Genomic DNA, 16,817 nt, shown 5'->3' with positions numbered 1-16,817 from the left:
ATTTTTTTATTTTTATTTTTATTTTTATTTTATTTTTTTTTAGAAAAAAATTAGTTGTATTATGAGAAAAAAGTTGTCATTGTCCATTTTTTTTAATGTTACAAGAAAAAATAATGCCATTTTACAGGATTCAAGTCAAAAATATTGTGAAGAAGTTGTTTTATTTTTTAATTTTTTTTTTAGAAAAACGCAATATTGTGAGAAAAAAGTTATTTCACAAGAATTGTGTGAAAATAATTTAGGAAAAAAGTTGTACATTTTTTAAGAACAATGTGTGCCATTTTACATGATTAATGTCAAATATATTGTAATAAAATCATTATTTTTAGAAAGTAAGTTACAATATTGTGAGAAAAAGTTTTCATTCAAGATTTTTAAAGAATATTCTGAGAAATAATTTAAATTTTAAAAGACCAAATTGTGTAATTTTACAAGATTAAAGTCAAATATATACTGAAACGATATTTTTAAAAAAAAATTTTTAAAACGCAAAATTGTCAGAAAAAAGTTATTTCACAAGAATTGTTTAGAAATAATTTAATAAAAAATATATAAAAAAAGTTTTACAATTTTAAAGAAACATGTATGGCATTTTACATGATAAATGTCTAATATATTGTGGAAAAAAGTCATTTTTTTAACAAAGTAAGTTACAATATTGTGAGAAAAATAGTTTTTGTTATTTTTGTATTTTTTTTTTTAGAAAAACGCAATATCGTTAGAAAAAGGTTATTTCACAAGAATTGTTCAGAAGTAATTTAAGAAAAAAATATATTTAAAGAAAAAAGTTTGATATTTAAAAAAAAAAAAAGTATGCCATTTTACATGATTAATGTCAAATATATTGTGGGAAAAAGTTTTTTTTAAGAAAGTAAATTGCAATATTGTGAGAAAAAGTTTTCATACAAGATTTTTTAAGAATATTCTGAGAAAATGTTTTAATTTTAAAAGCCAAAATTATGTATTTTTTAAAGATTAAAGTCAAATATATAATAAAAAAAGGTATTTTAGGTTTTTTTTTATTAGAAAAACACAATATCGTGAGAAAAAAGTTATTTCACAAGAATTGTTAAGAAATAAGTTAAGAAAAAAAATATTTAAAGAAAAATGTATGCCATTTTACATGATTAATGTCAAATATATTGTGGAAAAAAAAATCATTTTTTTAAGAAAGTAAGTTGCAATATTGTGAGGAAAAGTTTTCATTCAAGATTTTTTAATCCATCCAGGAGGTGGTTTTTAGGACTAAAAAGGACTCGGCGATGAGCGATTTTTGATGAACGGACTGGACATTGGTGGGCGGCCGAGGGTTGCTTGTTGGGTCTGCTCCTGTCTCTGGCCATCGGGCGATGGCGTGGAACACCGCAGAGGCCACCACAGTGTATATGTTTTTTTTGTGTTGTTTTTACTTTTGTAGCTGTATGTATAAATGTCTAGTTGCATCAGCTCTTCTCTTTTAATGTATTTAACGTCCTTTGTGTTATTTGCTGTTTCCCTTTTACACACATGCTTTTGTGTGCTATGGCGATGAGGTTTCCCCCCCCCCCCCTTGGCCTCAGTCTGGACCCCCCTCTCCAGGGGCCCAGGCTTAGACTGAATATAGTTTTTCCTCACACCCTCCAGCGTTTACCTGTTTCTCACCTTTTTTTGTAAGGGGCGCCGGAAGTTGGCAGACCCGTCAGCGATCCTGTTCTGTCTCCCTGTAATGTTTGATCCTGTCCTGTCTCCCTGTAATGTTTGTCTGCTCTTGAATGGGATTGTGCTGAAAATCTTAATTTCCCCTCTGGATTAATAAACAATTTCTGATTCTGATTTTCAGATTTCGGAAGTCAACCCGTGCAGTCATTTTTTTTTGTGTCTGGTCAGTTCCCGACTCCTCACCTGGGTGGGGAGACTGTCCGCGAAGTTCTTGAGGCCCCGCGCCAGACCGGGTTTGTGGACGTTTTTCCATTCCCGGAGGAGGACTTTGACCTCGGCGGAAAAAACATTCCAGGGTGGTGACGGGGCAGCGCTGCAGACAGAGGGAGAAGCGCTGTGAAGGGGGACAAAACCCATGGAAAGTGCTGAGGTTGTACCTGGTAGTCTCTCCAGGTGGGCGTGTACAACATGCAGCCTGCACACTTCGGAGGAGGAAAGGTAAACAAAGGTTAACAACGCCGGTCCTGCGTGGTATTTACACCGTTCTGGTCATCATCTCCTCCTACCAAAGTGGGGTCTTCCTTCATGAGGTACTCCACGTCCTGGACCAGGTCGGGACTCAAGATCTGGCCTTCCATCAGACAGGCCACGCACAGAACCATCCCCATGAGCGCTGACCTGGGTCTCAGCATGGCGCCATCATCTCCTTCCTGCACGCATCCCAGTGAAGAGCCACCGACCGGAGAGGCGCATGCCAAAGGGATCCCGGAGCGGCGCGTAAAACCTTCCTGCCGTCTCCTCCGCGCTTCAGTCGCACATGGCTGCTGCCTGTCAAGGTTGTGAATGGACAACGTGGCCCCCGCCCGCATTCCCCGTCTCCTCGCTACTTCTTTTCCCAGCGAGGCTCTCCTCTTCCTCCCTGTGGCCGCACCTCTTTCCCCGCACAGCTTTTGTCTTCTCCCCGCCCAAAGACGAGCTCTGTAGAGCCAGCACATCCCTGCTGGTCAAGACCCATGCAAGTCTTACGTCACGAGTGACACACCATTACTGCCGTGTCTTTGTGGACTATTTTGGTGCTTCCAGTCCCTTCTGAGTTAGCTGCAGAAGAACACCAAGATCACGTTGTGCCGACAGGAAAGCATATTTGTAGTCTTCAACTACAACTGCTTTAGTCAAATAAGGTCTGGGTGTTGCGTAGAACACCTGAAGGTTCTGTTTTGGTTCCGACTGGAAAAAACCAGTTTCCTCCGTGTTATTAGAAATGTCTGATTTATGGCACCGGAAGACTTCCAAAGTTCGCAGCTGGGGAGGAAGCCAGTCACGTGACAAAGAGGAGGAACCACAGATCCCTTCCACATCAACAACAATGCTAATCCAACAGTGTGGTGGCTATTTTTTGTGTTATGTATATTTCTCTAGTCCTGCATGTATTATTAAGTTAAATTAGCTTGGGCCTACTGCGCTACCGCATTTTAATGTTGGTCATTGCGGTGTTACTTGATGAATGCTTGGGCCTACTGCGCTACTGTACTTTAATTTTTCTCATTGTGGTTGTGGCAGCCATTTTTGTGTCATTTATATTTCTCTCGTCCTGCATATATTATTAAGTTAAATGAATCATATATTTGTCGAAAGATGGCTTGGGCCTACTGCGCTACCGCATTTTAAGGTTGGTGATTGCGGTGGTGCTTGATGAATGCTCGGGGCCTACTGCGCTACTGCATTTTAATGTTGGTCATTGTTAGAGATGTCCGATAACATCGGCATGCCGATATTATCGGCCGATAAATGCTTTAAGATGTAATATCGGAAATTATCGGTATTGTTTTTTATTATCGGAATCGTTTTTTAAATTGTACTTATTATTTATAAAAATTTTAATGTTGGTCATTGTCAGAGATGTCCGATAATATCGGCATGCCGATATTATCGGCCGATAAATGCTTTAAAATGTAATATCCGAAATTATCGGTATCGTTTTTTTAATTATCGGAATCGTTTTTTAAATTTTATTTATTTATACAATTTTAATGTTGGTCATTGTTAGAGATGTCCGATAATATCGGTATGCCGATATTATTGGCCGATAAATCCTTTAAAATATAATATCGGAAATTATCGGTATCGTTTTTTATTATTATCGGAATCGTTTTTAAATTTTTTTATTTTATAAAATCAACATAAAAAACACAAGATACACTTACAATTAGTGCACCAACCCCCAAAACCTCCCTCCCCCATTCACACTCATTCACACAAAAGGGTTGTTTCTTTCTGTTATTAATATTCTGGTTCCTACATTATATATCAATATATATCAATACAGTCTGCAAGGGATACAGTCCGTAAGCACACATGATTGTGCGTGCTGCTGGTCCACTAATAGTACTAACCTTTAACAGTTAATTTGACTCATTTTCATTAATTACTAGTTTCTATGCAACTGTTTTTATATTGTTTTACTTCTTTTTTATTCAAGAAAATGTTTTTAATTTATTTATCTTAGTTTATTTTATAATTTAAAAAAAAAAAGGACCTTATCTTCACCATACCTGGTTGTCCAGATTAGGAATAATAATGTGTTGATTCATCGACTGTATATATCGGTATCGGTTGATATCGGCATCGGTTAATATCAATATCGGTAATTAAAGAGTTGGACAATATCGGAATATCGGAAAAAAGCCATTATCGGACATCCCTAGTCATTGTGGTGGTGCTTGATGAATGCTTGGGCCTACTGTGCTACTGCATTTTAATGTAGGTCATTGTGGTGGTGCTTGATGAATACTTTGGCCTACTGTGCTACTGCACATTAATTTAGTGAAGTGAAGTGAATGATATTTATATAGCGCGTTTCTCTAGTGACTCAAAGCGCTTTACATAGTGAAACCCAGTAAGTAAGTTACATTTAAACCAGTGGGGGTGGCACTGGGAGCAGGTGGGTAAAGTGTCTTGCCCAAGGACACAACGGCAGTGACTAGGATGGCGGGAGCGGGAATCGAACCTGGAACCCTCAAGTTGCTGGCACGGCCACTCTACCAACCGAGCTTTGCCGCCATTATGTAGCTCATTATGGTTGTGGTAGCCATTTTTGTGTTATGTATATTTCTCTTGCACTGCACATATTATAAAGTTGAATTAATTATTTACTTGTCGAAAGATGGCTCGGGCCTACTGCATTTTATATGTTGGTCATTGTGGTGGCGCTTGATGAATACTTGGGCCTACTGTGCTACCGCACATTAATTTTGCTCATTATGCTTGTGGTAGCCATTTTTGTGTTATTTATATTTCTCTAGCACTGCACTAAATCTTGAAGTTATATTAATTTTTTTAATTGACATGAATATATGTTTTGATGAACATATTGTTACGTTCCAAAAAATACCCGCTTTAAGTGAAATCCATGTAGTTGAAGTTGATTTTTTCTTTTTTTGTTCATTATATATATTTTTCCTTTACAATATATGTTTTTTCGTTTACAAGTTGTTTCTTTTAAAATGTATTATATATATATATATGTTTTTTGTTTGTTTGTTTTTGTTTACAGTACTGTACACTATATGTTTTTTTGTTTCTTATACAAACCCCAAAACCAGTGAAGTTGTCACGTTGTGTAAATGGTAAATAAAAACAGAATACAATGATTTGCAAATCCTTTTCAACTTAATATTCAATTGAATAGACTGCAAAGACAAGATATTTAATGTTCCAACTGGAAAACTTTTTAATTTTTTGCAAAAATTAGCTCATTTGGAATTTGATGCCTGCAACATGTTTCAAAAAGGTGGCACAAGTGGCAAAAAAGACTGAAAAGGTTGAGGAATGCTCATTAAACACATATTTGTAACATCTCACTGGTGAACAGGCTAAGTGGGAACAGGTGGGTGCCATGATTGGGTATAAAAGCCACTTCCATGAAATGCTCAGTCATTCACAAACAAGGATGGGGCGAGGGTCAGCACTTTGTCAACAAATGCGTGAGCAAATTGTCCAACAGCTAAAGAACAACATTTCTCAACCAGCTATTGCAAGGAATTTAGGAATTTCACCATCTGAGGTCTGTAATATCATCAAAAGGTGCAGAGAATCTGGAGAAATCACTGCACCTAACATTGAATGCCCGTGACCTTCGATCCCTCAGGCGGTTCTGCATCAAAAAGCGACATCAGTGTGTAAAGGATATCACCACATGGGCTCAGGAACACTTCAGGAAACCACTGTTACATCGCTACATCTGTAAGTGCAAGTTAAAACTCTACTACGCAAAGCGAACGCCATTTATCAACAACACCCAGAAACGTCGCCGGCTTCGCTGGGCCTGAGTTAATGATTATTTGCACAAAAAAAAATTAAGTTTCTCAGTTGGAATATTAAATATCTTGTCTTTGCAGTCTATTCAATTGAATATAAGTTGAAAAGGATTTGCAAATCATTGTATTCTGTTTTTATTTACGAATTACATAACGTGCCAACTTCACTGCATGGTTTTGGGTTTTGTATATGTTTTAAGGCTGTAAAACCCCTAACCACACACTTTAGAAACTTTTCTCAGACAGGCATGAAGATTTTGTCACATTTCTCACATCAAACAATTTTGTCAACTAGGCAAGCTGAAGGCCTTTCTGTACTGTACAGCAGTGGTCCCCAAACACCGGGCCGTGGCAAAATTTTTTATTTTTTTATTTAAATGTCTTGCGCGGCCCAGTACCGGTCCGCGGACCGATTGGTACCGGGCTGAAATTTATTTATTTATTTATTTATTTTTTTAAAATGTCTTGCGCGGCCCGGTACCGGTCCGCGGACCGATTGGTACTGGGCCGTGCAAGACATTTAAAAAACAAAACAAAAAAACAAACAAAAAAAACAACTTTATTTATTTTATTTTTTTAAAATTAAATCAACATAAAAACACAATATATACATTATATAACAATATAGATCAATACAGTCTGCAGGGATACAGTCCGTAAGCACACATGATTGTATTTCTTTATGAGAAAAAAAAAAAAAAATCCCCCCCCCCCCCCCCCCCCCCCCCCTCCCCCGGTCCGTGGGACAAATTTTCAAGCGTTGACCGGTCCCCAGCTACAAAAAGGTTAGGGACCACTGCTGTACAGGACACATGGCATGAAGAAGATTGATTGACAATGGTCTACAGTCCCTTAGCCAATCAGGACGCAGAACACAATGCGCATTCGTATGCTTTGTATGCACTTAAACTTGTTTTTCCTTCCCCTTGGATGCACTGTTGCATGTACATGGGATGAAGACCTTCTTGTAAATACATCTATTTTTGGGAAACTTGAGTTGGAGTCGGAAGTGCGTTTGGAAAGTGTCCTGGCCCAGCCCACGGCCTTTGTGTAGAACCTGGGAAATCTTGGAAAGGCTGATACAAGCAGACTTTGTGAGAGCCAACAACGATTACTCTGGGAAAAATATGTTACAAAACCTTTTCAGCCTGAACACAAGGAGGATGAGCTTTATTGGGACACTATAGCATTAGCGGCACTGCTAGGTGCTAAACATACGAACTAACCATAATAAACCAAAATAAAACAAACACTTAGTATGCCGACTGACGGGACGCTCACATAATTCCGTTTAGATGAAGAATCAATCGCAATATTCACGCAGGGTTAAAAAAAAGTTTCCGCATTTAGCGTCTTTTTCTCCATCTCGGGGGATGTGAAAGTGGACCAGCCTGTCGGTCCATGGCCACATTTGTCCACCAACAGGGTGAAAGATGCTTGAATAATAATCTAGAATTTACTTTTAGCAAGTTTGAGACGAAGCAGAAGCAGCCGCCGGCTCAGTGTGTCAACAATAGAAGCTAGCATTAGCTCACTGCTATCAATTTGTCACTAAAATAGTCCGTCTGCGTTAGAGCTTGTAATAACAATATCACTCATATTTGGTTAATATTCAGGTCACGACATGTAAATGGTATATTGTTGGTGGTTTCTGGATGTTTTTAGAGGGTTTTATGGGTGCATATCGGTACTGTTCCACATGTTTTTCCACTATGCTTTCTGTAACCCAGTGTTTTTCAACCTTTTTTGAGCCAAGGCACATTTTTTGCTGTGAAAAAATCCGGCAGAAATCATTAAAAAAACACAACTCAGTTGACAGTAAAAAGTCGTTGTCGCTATTGTTGGATATGAATTTAAACCATAACCAAGCATGCATCAATTTAGTTATTGTCTCAAAGTAGGTGTACTGTCACGACCTATCACATCACGCCATGACTTATTTTGAGTTTTTTGCTGTTTTCCTGAGTGTAGTGTTTTACTTCTTGTCTTGCGCTCCTATTTTGGTGGCTTTTTCTCTTTTTTTGGTATTTCCCGCATCTACTTAGTTTTAGCAATCGAAAATATTTCAGTTGTTTTTATCCTTCTTTGTGGGGACATTGTTGATTGTCATGTCATGTTCGGATGTACATTGTGGACGCCGTCTTTGCTCCACAGTAAGTCTTTGCTGTCGTCCAGCATTCTGTTTTTGTTTACTTTGTAGCCAGTTCAGTTTTAGTTTTGTTCTGCATAGCCTTCCCTAAGCTTCAATGCCTTTTCTTAGGGACACTCACCTTTTGTTTATTTTTGGTTTAAGCATTAGACACATTTTTTACCTGCACCCCGCTGTTTCTCACATCTACAAAGCAATTAGCTACCGGCTGCCACCTACTGATATGGAAGAGTATTACACGGTTACTCTGCCGAGCTCTAGACAGCCCCGACACTCAACAACAACACATCATTTGCAGACTATAATTACTGGTTTGCAAAAAATATTTGTAACCCAAATAGGTGAAATTAGATAATCTTCCACGGCACACCTGGCTGTATCTCACGGCACACAAGTGTGCCGCGGCACAGTGGTTGAAAAACACTGCTGTAACCAACCGGACCAAACTCACACGCATTGCAAACATAGCAGCTAAAATCATCCGCCTACCCACACCCAACATTTCAGATCTAAACCACAGGTCCATCATTCGACTGGTAAACACAATAGTCCAGGATTTCAGTCACCCACTACACCAATACAGCATCCCACTACCATCAGGGTGCAGGTACAGAACTATCAAAAAGCCTTATCCCTGCAGCTATAGCCGCCCTAATCAGCAGGCCCGGCCGACCTGTCTGACAAGCCTGTAAATGTGTTGGTCATGTATGATGTCTTTTTGTTATTTTTGTTTGTGATGTGTAATGTCTATTGTTTAAATGTACGGCAGTGAAAATGAATTTCCCCAACGGGGACCAATAAATCTTAAAGGCCTACTGAAATGAAATGTTTTTATTTAAACGGGAATAGCAGATCCATTCTATGTGTCATACTTGATCATTTCGCGATATTGCCATATTTTTGCTGAAAGGATTTAGTATAGAACAACGACGATAAAGATCGCAACTTTTGGTATCTGATAAAAACAACCCTTGCCCCTACCGGAAGTAGCGTGACGTCACAAGACAAAGGATTCCTCACAATTCCGCTTTGTTTACAATGGAGCGAGAGACATTCGGACCGAGAAAGCGACGATTACCCCATTAATTTGAGCGAAAAGATGAAAGATTCGTGGATGAAGAACTTTAGAGTGAAAGACTACAGTGTAGTGCGGGGTGTATCTTTTTTCGCTCTGACCGTAACTTAGGTACAAGCTGGCTCATTGGATTCCACACTCTCTCCTTTTTCTATTGTGGATCGCGGATTTGTATTTTAAACCACCTCAGATACTATATCCTCTTGAAAATGAGAGTCGAGAACGCGAAATGGACATTCACAGTGACTGAACATGTAAATACACGGTTAATAATTTTCAGCTTTGCGAAGCTAAAAAAAATAGAAGCTAACTTAGCTACAGAGCTAACGTGATAGCATCAGTCTCAAATGCAGATAGAAACTAAATAAAAAAAACCCTGACTGGAAGGATAGACAGAAGATCAACAATACTATTAAACCATGAACATGTAAATACACGGTTAATCATTTTCAGCTTGGCGAATCTAAAAAAATAGAAGCTAACTTAGATGCGGCGGCGGCGGGCGTTGTACGCTTTTGACGACACCCCGGCTGCCATCAGAGTTGGCAAGAAACATATATTTCCCCAAAGTTACGTACGTGACATGCACATAGCGACACGCACGTACGGGCAAGCGATCAAATGTTTGGAAGCCAAAGCTGTACTCACCGTAGTGCGTCTGCTATCCTGCTCAAAACACAACACAACCTCCTGGTGTTGGTGTTGCTACAGCCAGCCGCTAATACACCGATCGCACCTTCAACTTTCTTATTTGCAGTCTCCATTGTCCATTAAACAAATTGCAAAAGATTCACCAACACAGATGTTCAGAATACTGTGGAATTTTGTCAAAGAAAACAGAGGTATTTGAATTGGGTCCAAACACTTCCCTTGACCTCGTGACGTCACGCGCAGACGTCATCATACCGCGACGTTTTCAAGCGGAAGTTTCCCGGGAAATTTCAAATTGCACTTTATAAGTTAACCCGGCCGTATTGGCATGTGTTGCAATGTTAAGATTTCATCATTGATATATAAACTATCAGACTGCGTGGTCGGTAGTAGTGGCTTTCAGTAGGCCTTTAAGCAAAACCAAATCAAATCAAACAGAGGACCCTCGACCTGTTGACTCAATTGTTAGCTATTTATTTACGATTTCAAATGCATAAAAAAAGCCAAACGTGTGTGTTAGTAAGAAGACAAAAGCTGTCTTTGAAACCTTCCAAGAAGAATGCTCGTAAAACTCCACTGTGTAAGGGGGAGAGCCACATGAAGGGTTTTCTGATTTCTCTCATGTACGGTCATCAACAGAAGTATGTTGTTCTGGCCCAAGGACTTCAAAGCGGAGAGATGACAGGATCTGCCTAATTTCCAGACAAACTCTTTTTGAACTATTTTACGAACTCTTTTTGAACTGACCTTTTCTGTGGATTGATAACGACCTTTTCTGTGAACTTTTTGCGACCTTTGTCCTTTGGAAACAGCCGTGGCCATGTGGGTCCAAAATAAAAGAAGGAGGCATGCAATCTTTCCGCAGAGCGTGCTAAGACACTGTCAGAGGTTACAGGTCGACGGCGTCTCTCCTCAATTGAGTCCAAATTTAATTGTGTCTCTGTTGGATTCTTTGCTTCTTGTCTTGTTTAATAGACAGAGGTGGGACCAAGTCATTGTTTTGCAAGTCACAAGTAAGTCTCAAGTCTTTGCCCTCAAGTCTCGAGTCAAGTCCCGAGTCAAGTCCAAAGTCAAGACTGGAAAGTCTCAAGTCAAGTCCCAAGTCCTGCATTTTGAGTTTCGAGTCCTTTCAAGTCCTTTTAACCACAGACTAACATATTTACACAGATTGTGTATGCTTTTCAAACGCTGTATTTATTTATTAAAACAAGTGCATTTGAAATTGCAGGGAAAAAAATAGTGCTGACATTGCACTTCATAATAGCACTATTAACCTATTAAGGCCTACTGAAAGCCACTACTACCGACCACGCAGTCTGATAGTTTATATATCAATGATGAAATCTTAACATTGCAACACATGCCAATACGGCCGGGTTAACTTATAAAGTGCAATTTTAAAATTCCCGCCACACTTCTGGTTGAAAAACTCCTTTGGATATGATTTATGCGCGTGACGTCACAAAATCCACGGAAGTGGTTGGACCCCATCGACCCGATACAAAAACCTCTTGTTTTCTTCGACAAAATTCCACAGTATTCTGGACATCTGTGTTGGTGAATCTTTTGCAATTTGTTTAATGAACAATGGAGGCTGCAAAGAAGAACGTTGTAGGTGGGATCGATCGGTGTATTAGCGGCTAAGTACAATACTTACAGCAACACAACAAGGACTACTTACTACGCCTAGCCGATGCTTGCCGCCAAACCCACGGATGAAGTCCTTCGTCGCGCCGTCGATCGCTGGAACGCAGGTGAGCACGGCTGTTGATGGGAAGATGAGGGCTGGCTGGCGTAGGTGGAGCGCTAATGTTTTTATCATAGTTCTGTGAGGTCCGGTTGCTAAGTTGCTAAATTAGCCTTAGCGTCATTAGCAACAGCATTGTTAAGCCTTACCAGGCTGAGAACTATTAACCGTGTAGATACATGTACATGGTTTAATAGTATTGTTGATCTTCTGTCTATCCTTCCAGTCAGGGATTTATTTATTTTGTTTCTATCTGCATTTGAGACAGATGCTATTACGTTAGCTCATGCTACAGAGGTTCGTCGATGATGGGTGTCCTTCGTCGCGCCGTCGATCGCTGGAACGCAGGTGAGCACGGCTGTTGATGTAACCGTGTAGTTACATGTACATGGTTTAATAGTATTGTTGATCTTCTGTCTATCCTTCCAGTCAGGGGTTTATTTCTTTTGTTTCTATCTTCATTTGAGAACGATGCTATCACGTTAGCTCCGTAGCTAAAGTGTGTCACCGATGTATTGTCGTGGAGATAAAAGTCACTTTAAATGTCCATTTCGCGTGCTCGACTCTCATTTTCAAGAGGATATAGTATCCGAGGTGGTTTAAAATACAAATCCGTGATCCACAATAGAAAAAGGAGAGAGTGTGGAATCCAATGAGCCAGCTTGTACCTAAGTTACGGTCAGAGCGAAAAAAGATACGTCCATCACTGCCTCTCTAGTCCTTCACTGTAACGTTCCTCATCTACGAATCTTTCATCCTCGCTCAAATTAATGGGGTAATCGTCGCTTTGTCGCTCCGAATCTCTCTCGCTCGATTGTAAACAAAGGAAAATTGTGAGGAATATTACCTCCTGTGACGTCACGCTACTTCCGGTACAGGCAAGGCTTTTTTTATCAGCGAGCAAAAGTTGCGAACTTTATCGTCGATTTTCTCTACTAAATCCTTTCAGCAAAAATATGGCAATATCGCAAAATGATCAAGTATGACACACAGAATGGATCTGCTATTCCCGTTTAAATAAAAAAAATTCATTTCAGTAGGCCTTTAAACATTTATCTCATTCCTTTACAGAATAAACACATTTGAAAAACAAGTGCAACTGTACTTACTTGCACAAAAGTGTTAACATTGTATTTCCATCAGTGTTGTTTTTGACAACCATCTTACATTAAGTCTTAGTCTTTTGGACTAAAATGCTTATTAGTTTTAGTCACATTTTAGTCACTTTTATATGTGATAGTTTTAGTCCAGTTTTAGTCGACGAAAACTCAAAAGGGTCGATGAAAAGTCAAAAAGGTTTTAGTCTAGTTTTAGTCCAAAAAAAAGAATAAAAAGTATAATATAAGTATATAAGTATAGTCTTTTAACAAATTAATTGAGGTCAATAAGTATTGGAGATTGCTGTTGGGCAGTGTCACACATAAGTTGTGAAAATAGCAGCAGATCTATGAGTTCAACCCATTGTAAGCTTACAGATCTGCTATTTTCACAAATAATAACAATAAAGGAATGGTTTTAGACATATAAGGTTTCCACCCAACAGCAAATTTCTGATCCAAGGATTGTGTATTACACACAGATAAAGTGATAACAGTGAAATCAAAGTTCATTACTCCAAAAAAGCCAAAAAACAAAAACATTCTACTTCAGCAATTGTGGCTTTATTTCTCAGAATTTGTTCAAGTACAATGAACATAAACATGCCCAAAATATGAGTGATGGATGAGGAACATATGCTCAACTTGGCCCTGTCTGCCAGTGCAATTACAACAGATATCATACAAGCCCACTCTCTTTCATTTGTGCAAACCATGTAATAAAATAATCAATTCATTCCTGATTCCTTAATGGGGCTGCGCAACGTCACTTGTGGCTTTTAGGCTAAAGCTAGCAGACTCTACGTATAACAGTAACTCCACCTGTTTAACGTATCAAGTTACGTGCTGACAGAACGTACTCACAAAGAGATAACCACACCGTCACTGAATGTAAACATGGCTAAACATACTGCTAAAGTAACACACACATAATGAATTGACGTTAGCGTAACAAAAGCTAACTTTAGCCTGAAGTTAGCGGCCCATTTGTGCCCGGAGTATGTGGAAAACGTACTAATGTATTAGCTTACTATGACATTTATCGATTATGTTAACAGCATTTGTAACTTACCTTCGAAAAAATATCCTTGTGGCGAGCCTTAAGGTTGGTCGTATTCGTATCCAAACTTTTTCCACTGAGGGCCCCGCACTAAAAAATCCAAGCAAGTGAGGGCCATTTTGATATTTTTTATTTTGATTTGATTTTGATTTTTATTAAGGATCCCCAAAACAAGCAAACAATTTACAGTCACAGAATAATAATTACCATATAAATATAACTACACAATATAAAACCAAACAAATCATCAGCAAACTAATTTAAAAACTCAGATAAAATATTACTCTCTTTTTAAAAACCTGTTTACTTTCAATGCTGGTGAGAATTCGAGGCAGGTTATTCCAGAGCGATAAAGATCTATAAATAAAAGATTTCCGCGAAGCATTCTTCCTGGGACGAGGGAGTACAAAATGCCCCTCACTGGATGCCCTGGTATTGTGATTATGTATAGTGCTACTGTGAATTATTTGGGCCATGAGAAAAGCAGGAGTTTTACTACCGGTTACTGATTTGAACAATATAAGAGTATTAGCCAACAACCTAAAAAGCAATTGAATATACTGTATGTATAAAAAAAAAAAAAATAGGCCTCCACTCAGGCTTGATCCCGGGGACCCCAAAAGGGTTTTGGTCAAAAAAATATAAAAAATGTGTTATTATTCAGTATTATTATTTTTTTAAATTTAAATCTCTAGATCAACATTAGGTCTATCTGTCAATATAACGTTTTTAAAGATTTAAGTTGTGTGCTCTTGTCAAAGAAAACCCAGTTTTTTATGGAAAAAACACAAATTATGCAATATTTTCACCCAATACAATTTTTAAGTGGAATATTTGAGATTATATAATAATTGGAGCCTTAAAAACGTCAATAACTCATAACACCATTGATTTTAATTCATTATTATTTTTTGAGCAATGACACTTAAAAACAAATCACACTAAAATTATTAGGGATTCAAAAGGGTCCTACTCATTAAAGTGTTAAAAAATAAATTCTAAATTTTTTTTACGGTTTACTTTGAACACAATAATTTCGAGATCCACTTCAGACCTATCCGTCAATTATAAGTTTCATTGTTGTTTATGTTTTTTGTTTGTTAGTTTTAGGGCCTTATTTTAAAAAAATCAGCTCAGTTTTTTATATGGCAAACACAAAAATAGGCAACATTTTCCCCCCAAAAATACCTCAAAGTGGAATATTTAATGTGACTTAATTGGAGCCTTGGATAGGTCAATAATTCATACTAACATTGATTTTGATTCATTATTGTTTTTTAAAGAAAGAAACAGCCTGCATGGCAGCTTTGTGTTATTAGAGTAAACATTGCAACATTTTCTTGTTACATTTCACCTGTTTGCTCTTATGTACCACTTTTTATGTTTTTCATTTTTTTCAATCGTATTTTTAAAATGTGCCGTGGGGCCGTTAAAAAATGACCCGCAGGCCGCAAATGGCCCCCGGGGCCGCACTTTGGACACCCCTGATGTACACATATTATTAATATAGTATACATTTTAACTGACCTTTATTTGACTATGTTAGTCTTTTTGTAGGTGGCTAAAATACGCAGTGCTGCTGACCGCCGTCTAACGTTATGTTACTGCTGAAAAAAAAATCACTTGACAAAAAGTATGAATAAGGTAGCGAACTGCAGTGGACGCAACAGATTGTCGTGTTTGCAATAACCATAGACATCTTATAAGTAGACGCAGCATTGGCTGCTGTGACGCGAGCAATTTGGCCGCCATCTTGAAGTGGTGACGAGGAGCTGTCACGCCAAATTTCTTCCTCCTAAAACCCCCCCCCCCCCCATTTACTTCCGTGGTCATGTTTCCTCTTACGTCATTGACAGCGATCGATAGCACTTCGGCTTTGACTGCCCGTCACTGGAAGGATACTTCGTCTTTGACAGCTGCCGGAATCTAAAGAAATCGATTATTGTTTTTTTTGTACAGGCGTGAAACAGGACAGTCGCGTGTCGGTTAAGGACCCCCGGCAAGTTTGTGATTTTATTGGACGCAGCCCCGGAAGTAAATTGGGGGGGGGGGGGGGGGGAGGGTTTGTAGGGGGAAGAAATTTGGCGTGACACAACCTAAACTGACAGTTGACCGGTAGAAAACAAAGATGCCGGGCTGGCGTTCAGCGTTTCCCTGCTCAAATGAGCGGACTGTTGAAAATAGGACTCAGGGGATTACTTTTCACAAGTAAGATTTAACATTAATGTACTATTGGTTGTATTTTGTGAAAAGAATATTAGCACAGAGTTGAGAAGGAGCAAAGATCTTCAATATTTGTATGTGAAAATCACAAAGAAATCTTCTGGGGGAGGATGACCCCCTACAGGGGTTTGGTTTACAAACTTTCAGCCCCACCTAAAACAAAATTCACCAGCCGCCACTGATTATGATGTGTTCTCATTTTAGGCAAAGTATAAGACAATACCTTTTTAACAGTATAATTGTAACCAGGAATAAGTCTTCAAGTAACAATATTCAAATACTAACATTGTTGGGTAAGACAGAATTTGGTTTTATTCTGAATCCAGTGAAACAGATTGGTGGTTTTAGCTGATATAAAGACTTTCAGGTGTTTATATATGTTTATTTGTATTGTATTTTATATGTATTTGGCAGACGCTTTTATCCAAAGCGACATACACTACCGTTCAAAAGTTTGGGGTCACATTCAAATGTCCTTATTTTTGAAGGAAAAGCACTGTACTTTTCAATGAAGATAACTTTAAACTAGTCTTAACTTTAAAGAAATACACTCTATACATTGCTAATGTGGTAAATGACTATTCTAGCTGCAAATGTCTGGTTTTTGGTGCAATATCTACATAGGTGTATATAGGCCCATTTCCAGAAACTATCACTCCAGTGTTCTAATGGTACAATGTGTTTGCTCATTGGCTCAGAAGGCTAATTGATGATTAGAAAACCCTTGTGCAATCATGTTCACACACCTGAAAACAGTTTAGCTCGTTACAGAAGCTACAAAACTGACCTTCCTTTGAGCAGATTGAGTTTCTGGAGCATCACATTTGTGGGGTCAATTAAACGCTCAAAAAGGCCAGAAAA

This window comes from Entelurus aequoreus, linkage group LG10, assembly GCF_033978785.1.
Source record: "Entelurus aequoreus isolate RoL-2023_Sb linkage group LG10, RoL_Eaeq_v1.1, whole genome shotgun sequence".
In the NCBI taxonomy this organism is placed as follows: Eukaryota; Metazoa; Chordata; class Actinopteri; order Syngnathiformes; family Syngnathidae; genus Entelurus; species Entelurus aequoreus.
Note: the sequence above shows the minus strand (reverse complement) of the source record.